The sequence below is a fragment of the Pygocentrus nattereri genome, chromosome 13 (assembly GCF_015220715.1).
Source record: "Pygocentrus nattereri isolate fPygNat1 chromosome 13, fPygNat1.pri, whole genome shotgun sequence".
Classification (NCBI taxonomy): Eukaryota; Metazoa; Chordata; class Actinopteri; order Characiformes; family Serrasalmidae; genus Pygocentrus; species Pygocentrus nattereri.
This window is the reverse complement of record NC_051223.1, coordinates 37,325,116-37,337,205: the sequence shown is the minus strand read 5'-3', so window position 1 is coordinate 37,337,205 and position 12,090 is coordinate 37,325,116.

Here is a 12,090-nt window from a genome sequence, read left to right as displayed (position 1 = left end):
CCAAAACATGTGCATATCACTCAGCATTAATGATGCCTTTACAGATGTGCAAGTCACCCGTGACATGTACACTAATGCACCTCTAAACCATCATGAATACTGGCTTTGGAACTGTGCGCCTGGAGGACACAGTGTCTATGATTTCCAACAGAACTTCAAATGTTGATTCGTCGGACCACAGGACACTTTTCCACTTCATTTCTGTTCTTTTCAAAAGAGCTCGGGCCCAGAAAAGGTGGCAGCGTTTCTGGATTCTGTTTATTTGGTTTCTTTTGTGTTTTGAGAGTTTTAACTTGCATTAGTGGATGCAGTGATGAACTGTGTTCACAGACGGTGTTCTTCAGAAGTGTTTCTGAGCCCATGCGGTGATTTCCACTAAAGAATTATGTCCATTTTTAATGCAGTCCAGCCTGGGGGCCCAAAGATCACAGCCAGCAAATACTGGTCTTTGGCCTTGTCCCTTGCATAGAGAGATTTCTCCAGATTCTCAATGTTTTAATGTTATGTACCGTAGACGACGAAAAGCAGAAGTTCTTTGCTATTTTACGTCGAGTTATTCTTGAATTATTGCACTATTTGCTCATGCAGTATAGAGTAGTGAAGCCCTCCTCATGTAAACTTCTGAAAGCCTCCGCCTCTCTGAGATGCTCATCTTATACCCAGTCATGTTACTGATGTGTTACCAATTAACCACCAGATTTTTTTTGGGGGGCTTTTTACTGAAATCAGACGAGGTATATGCAAATATTTGGGCACCCTTGGCCAAATATTTTGATGATTTGAAGTGAAGAGGAACTGTTTTTTTGCAAATGATAATGTACAGTTCCTTCTATATTTGATCAATTTAAGATGCCCTTAGTAACGCTGCCTTGGGTAGGTACTATAGCCTGCAACTGCGTTTGTAGCTACTTGGGAGACTTCCTGTTCTTGTTTTCTAACTTTTCACTGGGTATTCCTTGCAGAACTCAGATTTTCCTGCAATGACTACAGCTTCTCTCACAACTCCTTTTTTGTATAATGCCATTTCTCCTAGTGAACTTATGGAGAAACCTCTGTGACAGACTTACATAAATGAAACATGGAGAGAATCACAATCAAGTCTCCTGAGCCGTCACGGATCAACATTAGAGCAATAAAATGGTCCTCTTGGTTCTGTAATATTGTGCTGGTTCCAGGAGATTCAACTCCAAATCATTTCATGGCTTGTTTCATGTAATGGTGAACTGAGTTTGGACTGGAACGTCTCAGAATCCAGCTCAACGTTAACACCGACTCTTCTCTGTGGTGTCTCGACTGAGAGCACTGCAGGGTGATGTCGGTTCTCAGAAATGTGTTGCTTTCCATTTAGTAAAAAATGTCACCTCAAAAGACACGTCATTCAAAAACAGACAGACACAAACAAGATGCCTTTCAACACCTGCCTGTTGCAGCTTTCACAAGAAAGTCTTTCAGAACAATGAAAAGCAAAGGACAAGATAAGGCGGCAAGAAGAAGCCACCCGTTTCTTATAAATGGTTTGGCCGACTTCTTTCACATAGACGTCATGCTCTGCTGATCAAAACTTCAGCATTTGAGCAACTTCAGATGTTCAGCATAGATCTAAATTTACAGTTGAACTGATGAAATATGCTAATCCAATAAACCTGTTTCCCATATAGAGATTAAACACGGCTCGGACTGAATTTTCATTTCGGTGAATAAAGTCCATGCAGAAGGCTGCGCAGTCCAGAGGCAGTGTTACAGAAATGTGTCATGTAGGAGTTATTTCTGATCTTATGGCAACGATTAAGGGAATCATAAAGTACTCAAGGTCAATAATCTGATTAATTCAGTTACTAAGCAACCGATATTACACACAGCTGAAACGTAATCAAAACAATGTAAAACATTGTTATTTAGCTAAACAGAGGTTGGTGTGTGGTGGGTTTTTTTCTTTTCTCTAAAACCACTTTACATTTACAGCATTTTGCTGACGCTCTTATCCAGAGCGACTTACAATTTGATCATTTTACACAGGTAGGCCAAGGTGGTGTTAGGAGTCTTGCCCAAGGACCCTTATTGGTATAGTGTAGGGTGCTTGCCCTGGTCAGGGATTGAACCCCAGTCTACAGCATAGAAGGCAAAGGTGTTAACCACTACACTAACCAACCACTTTAGTTTTATATTGATTTTTGTGGTGAAATAGAAACTTTTGGAAACTGTTTTAAGCAGTTAGGAATATTGTGACGGTACCTCCTGCTGTTTAACCGGGTGTTGCCTCTTCCCTTTTCCCAAACACAGCACGCAAACTCTTCTCAGTAGAACGGCTGAAGGTTAAAACAGAAGTCGGCGCGTTGTCGGGGGTTTGTCCTGAAGTTAAGACAATATTTAGGAGATGTTGTCCTGTTAGGATCCGTCTGTAATAGTGTTTCCTGATCGACATGTAGGATGAGATTATAAACTATGGAAACATTCCTCTGTAACAGCTACTGCCATATAAATATGATACTAACTGAAGTTGTCATGGCGATTAAACAGATTTCAGAGTGAGGATGTTTCTTCAATACAGCAGCACAACTAGGCTTAATTCCTGTGCCAGACTGTCTTAGGGATTTTTCCCTTTTAATAACTTAACCAAAGGCCTTTGCTGATCATCTTCCTTTTGTTTTGTTTTGCTTTTATACTTTGTGCTGCACTTTTTTTTCTGAAGCTACTGCACTTTGTGTCTTTTCAGCACTTTAATGTTTTTTTCAACCGGAAGCACTTTTTCTTTATTTGTTTTTGTTTTATTTATGTAAAGCGCATTGAATTACCTTTATGTGTGCTATATATATAAATAAACTTGCCTTCCTCTGTTGCCTTAATAAGTGAAACTCTGAAATTTGAGACCAATATTGAACAGAATCGACTTGAGCAGTACTGCATCTACATTTCTCATTATTTTTTATTTTAACTTCACATTCATTAGGAGTTTAATTGGGGAAGCATATCAGCCAGAAACATTTCAGTATTGTTGGCTTTCTATTGTACTTAACATAAACAGAATGGATGAACTACTAAATTAACTGATAAATTAACACCAGTTCACTGCTGAAGTTGCTCAGGAACTGAAACGTTTGCAGAGACATCTGACAAATATTTCAGAAAGCTATTCAACGTGTGTTGAAAGGTCCAGACGGTCTCAGCTGTCGCTTCTCGTCAGCGCTGTGATGACGTGGGCGTCACTGCAGGCTCAAAGAACGACCTGTAGAAATACTGCACCACCCCATAATAAGCAGAAACACCACATTCCCTCATTGTTTCTGACCTGCACGTTAGTCCGGTGTTAGATAATTCACATAATTCATAATTAAGATCATGAAGGCGATTAGTTAACCCTTAAACTTATACAGTCATTAATTCATACTAGATAAAATGTCAAGTTCAGTGTAAAAATGTTTAAAATTCTAAATATCAAGACGTAAAACAGCAGAATGGGGTTTGATTCCCTGCTTGGACAAGAAAAAAGTCCTTAGGCAAAAATTCAGACGCTACATCTGAATATCTTTCTAAATTTCCTCTTTTGGAAATAAACGATATTGGCAGCTTAATGTTGGACGAACAGGCAAAACAGTTGATTTAAACAAATTGACTTCAGTGAGGTTGACTAAATAAGCAGCGGTTGAGAACTTAGAAATCTGAATGCATCATGTTGCCATAATAATAATAATAATAATAATAATAATAATAATAATAATAATAATAATAATAATTATTATTATTATTATATATATATATTTTTATTTTTATTTAATGAATTCCTTGTTTTTCATAGTGGAAAAATTAGGCCGTTAGTCTCAGATTTTGCCAGTAAAATATTGTATCATTTTACACATCTAAAGTATTGGAGCGAGTGCTGTAGAAGCCGTCCTCCAGTCTGAGGGAGAGCACCAAAGAGATTTCGGCTGCTGTCCATCACTCATGGAGTCACCAGTCAAGGTGAATTAGTCGACCTACTGACTCACATCATGAGCTCATAACTGGGTTTGTCTGTCCAACATGAGCCGCTCTGAGAGCAGAAAGACACACGAGGCTGATTTACCCTGAAGATCTCAGAGACTTCATCGATCACGCTGCTTTCATTTGATCATTAATCTCTGGTCTTTGGTGCAGAGCTCGTGTGGAATGTGGATTCTCCAGTGTGTTTGAGTGACGTGTTCATTCCCACGTTACAGACTGAACTGCAGTGAGAACTTGAATGTTTCCACCCCTGTTTAAGCAGAACAGCAAAACATGTTGATAATAATGAAGAACCCTGATAAGAAGAGAAAGTGAAAGACGATGTGTGAAGAGCTTTTCGTCTTAAGTGACCCTTATTAGTCCCACAAAGGGGGAAGTTCTTCTGCTTTCAGCCTCGTCTATAAAAAATCCTCTGCGCTCCGGTCCAGAGCTCACAGGTGAGGCGATACAGGTAAGAGTCTCTGCTCATGACGCACAAGGGGCAAAATATTCTGTATCGCAAGAAACAAAAAGAAATGGTTTGATGGCTGTTTGTACTGGAGTTTAATGGATTCATCACTTATATGAATTAAGCATCAAACAATATTACAGCTGTAAATTAAAACTTTAAATTGCAATTTTTTAAATTGTACAGATTGAATGTTTATTTATTTATTTATTTGTTATTGATGTGCTGAATGAACTCGGACTGAATGTTGTCATGTTTGTGGTCTCGTCCACTGTGTGTGTGTGTGTGTGTGTGTGTGTGTGTGTGTGTGTGTGTGTGTGTGTGTGTGTGTGTGTGTGTGTGTGTGTGTGAAAAACCCAATTTTGCCCACATCATTTTATATTTGTAGATTAAAAGAAAATCTAATCTTGTTTACAGAAAGAAAGATGAGCTCCTGCAAGCGATGTGTGCCACAGTGTCAGGGCGACTGCGACTGCGGGGTCCAGGGACAACAAAACATGATGGTCACATATTCGCCTCAACAGTTTAACACACTACAGTGGCAACAACCACACGACAGTCAGCTGTCAACATTATGCAGCAACTCTGATGTGAGTTCCTTTATCTAATCTAACCTGGAGAGTAAACTTCATATGTTCAATCTGAGCTCATTAAGATCTCTCTCTCTCTCTCTCTCTCTCTCTCTCTCTCTCTCTCTCTCTCTCTCTCTCTCTCTCTCTCTCTCTCTGTGCAGGAAGAAGTTTCTGTTACGCAGAAGTGGATCATTGTGCAGACTTCTTCTGGACCCCGGCGAGTCCGGTAAGTAATTAAGTCAAAATGATCTCTCAATTTGATTAAAAACAAAAAAATCCCTTTACAATTCAAATACTCAGCAATGTGTGACTAGTGTTGTTCATTAAAGCTTTTTTATCTAATCAGGGTCACCAATAAAATTCATTACTCATACTGAACTTCTGAAGAAACACCACGAGTGCTGAGGTCCAGCTTCACCTGCTGTGATGTCAGATCTCTCAGTTGTTTTTGACTTTTAAAGACCCATTAAAGAGTGAAGGGATTGTGTCTGTGTTATTCCATGGTGTCTGTGGGAGCTCGTATCATTTACATTAAGCAGTAATTTACTGTCATGTTACTTAATAATGTATACATGTTTCTTTATTAATAGGTTTTATAGTAACTCTAATCAGAATCTTTCTGGTAATGAATCGGTCCCTTTTACTCATTACACTTAAATAAACAACATTCCTGAAAAACATCACCAGTGGTTTTGTTTATTTGTGTCTTTGAGCAAATGGTGAATAATAATTGTAATGCAAACTATTATGGAGTTTTCCTCCATCATTAAGAAGCAGTGAGATCATGATTAGTCTGCTAATTAAAGGGGTGTGGTCTTATGAGGTGCTGCCACATTTAAGAGAGATGATGATTAGCTGAATTGAAGTGTCAATCTGGGGAAGTGTCTGAATTTTCTGAAATGGCTGAGGAAGCTCTAAGACCTCCTGTCGCCTTGCAACCTCAGTCAGGGAGTCTCTGAACAGCTGGCCAAGCCCACCTTCAGGAGCCCCCTCGAGGTCATCAGTGCTCAGTCTTGGGTTCTGTTTGTAAAGTGCAGACTGCTTCTGCACTACAGACAGTAGTGAAAGAATGAGCTCAGTGAATTCCAGCGTGGTACCGTGATCAGACGCCACCTGTGCAACAAGTCCAGTCGTGAAATTTCCTCACTACTAAATATTCCACAGTCCACTGTCAGTGGGATTATAAAAAAGTGGAAGCAATTGGGAGCAACAGCAACTCAGCCATGAAGAGGTCGGCCATGTAAAATGACAGAGTAGGGTCAGCGGATGCTGAGGGTCATAGTGCATAGAGGTCACCAACTTTCTGCAGAGTCAATCACTACAGACCTCCAAACTCCATGTGGCCTTCAGATCAGATCAATTCTGCTTCATCAATGATGACCATGTTAAATGACTTAATGGTCTTGTTTACTCTAAAGCGTGTAATTTGGATGTCCCACTAGAATCAAACACTTCAATTCTCTGCTGAATGTGAAAAATGAACACTTTTTTTTTCTGTGACCACTTGCATAAATGATAGGCTATTAGAAGCTAATATTAGCAGATGTAGCCATGGCGTGGCTAAAGGTGGCCAATGCCAACCTGGAAGGAAGTATGGCCAGAGACAGTCAGCCATCAGTTCATGATTTAATGAAGCATGGATTATGAAAAATGCATCAGGGTGTTTAATCAATCAAGAGAGTCTGATGATGCTGTGTTTCATAATTCGTGTATCCTGCGGTGATGGGCCAGCTTACTCGGCAAACGGCTGAGCCAATGTGCACTGGGTGCCTTTAGCAGAGCTGCTCTGTGATCTACACTATAAACCAGGCCATTCGATGATGAGATGAGTTGGTCTGCTACACTCGTTTATCATGCTAACTAACTTTTTACTGTTGAATAAATGGGTGGCATGGTGGAGCTGTGGGTAGCGCTATCGCTAGCAGGGTCCTATCTGTGTGGAGGATGTTCTCCCCGTGTCTGTGTTGGTTTCCTCTGGGTGCTCCGGTTTCCTCACACCGTCCAAAGACATGCAGTCAGGCTTATTGGAGATACTAAATTGCCCCTTTGTTTCTGTGTGTGTGTGTGTGTGTCTGCCCTGTGATGGACTGGCGACCTGTCCAGGGTGTATCCTGCCTTCCCTCCAATAACAGCTGGGATAGGCTCCAGCTCCCCCCATGACCCAGAAGGATAAGCGGCTTGTGTGTGTTGAATACACACGTGTTGTATATTACCTGATACACTGCCTTCTCATTGTTAGACTCACGTGTAGCCTGTAGTGATGGCAACCTAAATAAATCTAAATGAATTTCTATGGCCTGTTTATATGAAATATTCTTCTTAATGATGTGCATTGAACATCATGCCTTCATGTGATGTCATGTTTTTGTTTACTTTTGGCAAAAGTGGTACTGATGTAACGTTTTACTCCTGTGGAAATGAATGGAAGGCTTGGTTATGCACAGAGACGACGTACGCTAACATACGGTCACACCTGGCCGCCCCTTTCTGAAAGGTCTAGTTACGCCCCTCACTGTTGGCTTACTAACTGCAGAAACATGGCAATGCAAACTGGAAAACGCCAGAGTGACCGCAGCTTTAAACATCAGAAGAGCCAAACATTCTGACTGATTTTTGACATTTTTCTAAAATGTCTTTTTCCTGATCACGATTTCACGAGTTTTGAACAATTACATCGGTGAAGTTCCCAGACATGATCATGTATCGGGACTTACTCAAAGAATGTTGCTCTACCTGTGATCGCAGGGTGTAGCAGCGTTTAGCTGCCATGCTGCAAAACGATTGGAACAAAGTGCCAGACGGTCTTAGATGTGCTTCAAATGTGCTGGTGATTTTTAAATGGACTTTTCCCTTTTAATAACTTAACTTAACTTTAATAACTTTTGCTTATATACTTTGTTCTGCATTATCTTTATTTTTCTGAAGGGGCAACACGGTGGCGTGGTTCGTGGTGCTGTCGCCTCACAGTGAGGAGGGCCTGGGTTTGATTCCCTGGCCGGGTGACCGGGGTCCTCTCTGTGTGGTGTTTGCATGTTCACCCCGTGTCTGTGTGGGTTTCCTCTGGTTTCCTCCCACAGTCCAAAGACATGCAGTCAGGCCAATTGGACATGCTAAGCTGCCCCTGGGTGTGAGTGACTGTCTGTCTGCCCTGCGATGGACTGGTGACCTGTCCCTGGTGTATCCTGCCTTATGACTGCTGGGATAGGCACCGGCACCACCACCAACCCCCGCTCCCCACGACCATGAAGGAGAAGCGGCTTAGAAAATGAATGGATGGACTTAATGCATTTCTTGTTATGTTTTTATTTTATTTTATCTTCACCTTTATTAGGAGTTTAATTGGGGAAGAATATCGGCCAAAAACATTTCAGTATTGTTGGCTTTCTATTGTACTTAACATAAGCAGAATGGATGAACTACTAAATTAACTGATATTACACACCAGTTCACTGCTCAAGAGATCAACACACACTTTTGAAGTAATGCTTAAATAACTATTAACAATTTAAATAACCTATAAACTACAATCTTTGACACTTTACACATGTCTGACAGTCAAGAAGGTGATAAAGCCAAAGGTTGTTGATGGTGTTGTTGGTGTGTGTGTGTGTGTGTGTGTGTGTGTGTGTGTGTTTGTGTGTGTGTGTGTGTGTGTGTGTGTGTGTGAGGGACGAGGGCTGAGACAGTCAAAAATGAACTAAATCATTTGAAATTACACGCCGTCCTCAATAAATGAACACAAGCTTTCAAAATAGTGCAGACTAAAAAACACCATTAGAAGTTGCTCAGGAACTGAAACGTTTGCAGAGACATCTGACAAATATTTCAGAAAGCTATTCAACGTGTGTTGAAAGGTCCAGACGGTCTCAGCCGTCGCTTCTCGTCAGCGCTGTGATGACGTGGACGTCACTGCAGGCTCAAAGAATGACCTGTAGAAATACCGCAACACCCCATAATAAGCAGAAACACCACATTCCCTCATTGTTTCTGACCTGCACGTTAGTCCGGTGTTAGAAGATGGACGTGTTGAGCTTTTATCTCCTGCTTGCATGAGCACATAATTCATAATTAAGATCATGAAGGCGTTTAGTTAACCCTTAAACTTATACAGTCATTAATTCATACTAGATAAAATGTCAGGTTCAGTGTAAAAATGTTTAAAATTCTAAATACCAAGACGTAAAACAGCAGAATAGGGTTTGATTCCCTGCTTGGACAAGAAAAATAGTCCTTAGGCAAAAATTCAGACGCTACATCTGAATATCTTTCTAAATTTCCTCTTTTGGAAATAAACGATATTGGCAGCTTAATGTTGGACGAACAGGCAAAACAGTTGATTTAAACAAATTGACTTCAGTGAGGTTGACTAAATAAGCAGCGGTTGAGAATCATGATGCCTTTATCAGTTGAGAATCATGACTCCAGCGAGCGTCTGGTGGCCGGGCATTTACTCATGGTGCCCGGCCGGGCCCAGCCCGAAGGAGTTACATGAGTCCCCCCTCCCATCGACCCACCACCAATGGGAGGGGCAGTAGTAGGGCTTTGTGGATCGGGCAGTGTCCGAAGGCGTGGGCCTTGGCGTTCAGATCCTCGGTTGCTGAAACTGGCTTTTGGAACTTGGAACGTTACCTCACTGGCGGGGAAGGAGCCTGAGTTAGTGCGCGAGGTTGAGAGATACTGGCTAGATATAGTCGGGCTCACCTCAACACACAGCTTGGGCTCTGGGTCCAATCTCCTTGAGAGGGGCTGGACTTTATTCTTTTCTGGAGTTGCCCATGGTGAGTGGCGGCGGGCAGGTGTGGGCTTTCTCATAGCCCCTTGACTCTGCCTGTATGTTGGGGTTTTCTCCGGTGGACGAGAGGGTAGCTTCTCTACGCCTTTGGGTTGGGGAACGGGTCCTGACTGCTGTCTGTGCTTATGCACCGAACAGCAGTTCAGAGTACCCAGCCTTCTTAGAGTCCTTGGGAAGGGTGATTTGAAAGATCTCCTCCTGGAGACTCTATTGTCCTACTGGGGGACTTTAACGCTCACGTGGGCAATGACAGTGAGACCTGGAGGGTTGTGATTGGGAGGAATGGCCTCTCTGATCTGAACCCAGGTGGTGTTCAGTTTTTGGACTTCTGTGCAAACCACAGTTTGTCCATCACGAACACCATGTTTGAACACAAGGATGTCAATAAGTGCACATGGCACCAGGACACCCTAGGCCGTAGTTCAATGATTGACTTTGTAGTCGTGTCATCAGACTTGCGGCCATGTGTTTTGGACACTCGGGTAAAGAGGGGAGCTGAGCTGTCAACTGATCACCACCTGGTGGTGAGTTGGATCAGGTGGTGGGGGAAGATGCCGGTCAGACCAAGCAAGCCCAAACGTATAGTGAGGGTTTGCTGGGAACGTCTCGCCGAAGAACCTGTCAGATTGACCTTCAACTCACACCTCCGTCAGAACTTTGACCAGATATCGGGGGAGGTGGGGGACATTGACTCAGAATGGGCCATGTTCCGTTCCTCCATTGTTGAAGCGGCTGACTGTAGCTGTGGCGGTAAGGTAGTTGGTGCCTTTCGGGGCGGTAATCCTCGAACCCGGTGGTGGACACCCCAGGTGAGAGATGCCGTCAAGCTGAAGAAGGAGTCCTACCAGGCATGGTTGGCCTGTGGGACACCAGAGACAGCTGGCAGGTATCGATAGGCCAAGCGATCTGCGGCTTCAGTCATCGCCAAGGCAAAAACCCGTGTATGGGAGGAGTTCGGTGAGGCCTTGGAAAGTGAATTTAAGTCAGCTCCGAAAAGATTCTGGCAAACCGTCAGGCGACTCAGAAGGGGAAAGCAGTGTGCCACAAGCACTGTATATAGTGGAGATATATAGTGTGCTGCTGACTTCGACTGAAGACGTCATTGGGCGGTGGAAGGAATACTTTGAGGACCTTCTCAATCCCACCAACATGTTCTCCAGTGAAGAGGCAGAGTCTGGGGACATGGGAATAGGTTTGTCCATTACTGAGGCCGAAGACACAAAGGTAGTTAAGAAGCTCCTTGGTGGCAATGCTCCAGGGGTGGATGAGATCCGCCCTGAGTTCCTCAAGGCTCTGTATTTTGTGGGGCTGTCTTGGCTCACACGGCTTTTCAACATTGCGTGGACATCTGGGGCGGTGCCACTGGACTGGCAGACTGGGGTGGTGGTGACTCTTTTTAAAAAAGGGGAGCGGAGGGTGTGTTCCAACTACAGGGGAATCACACTCCTCAGCCTCCCTGGTAAGGTCTATGCAGGGGTACTGGAGAAGAGAGTCCGGCTTATAGTCGAACCTCGGATCCAGGAGGAGCAGTGCGGGTTCTGCCCTGGTCGTGGAACACTGGACCAACTCTTCACCCTCTCCAGGATTCTGGAGGGTTCACGGGAGTTTGCCCAACCAGTCCACATGTGCTTTGTGGATCTGGAGAAGGCAATCGACTGTGTTCCCCGGGGTATTCTGTGGGAGGTGCTTCTGGAGTACGGGGTACATGGCTCTTTGCTACGAGCCATTCAGGCCCTGTACAAACAAAGCTGGAGTTTGGTCCGCATGGCCGGCAGTAAGTCAGACTTGTACCCAGTGAGAGTTGGACTCCGTCAGGGCTGCCCTTTGTCACCAATTCAGAATTTTTTTGGATAGAATTTCTAGGCGCAGTCAGGGGATGGAGGCTGTCCAGTTTGGTGACCTCAGGGTCACATCGCTGCTGTTTGCAGATGATGTGGTCCTATTGGGGACATCAGGCCGCAAACTTCAGCTTTCGCTGGATCGGTTTGCAGCCGAGTATGAAGCGGCCGGGATGAGAATCAGTACCTCTAAATCCGAGACCATGGTTCTCAGGCGGAAAAGGGTGGAGAGCCCTCTCTGGGTCGGGGATAGGCTCTTGCCTGAAGTGGAGGAGTTCAAGTATCTCGGGGTCTTGTTCACAAGTGATGGTACAAGGGAGCGGGAGATTGACAGGCGGATTGGTGCTGGGTCAGCAGTGATGCGGGCTCTTTACCGGTCTGTTGTGGTAAAGAATGAGCTGAGCCATAAGGCAAGGCTCTCGATTTACCGGTCGATCTACGTTCCCACCCTCACCTATGGTC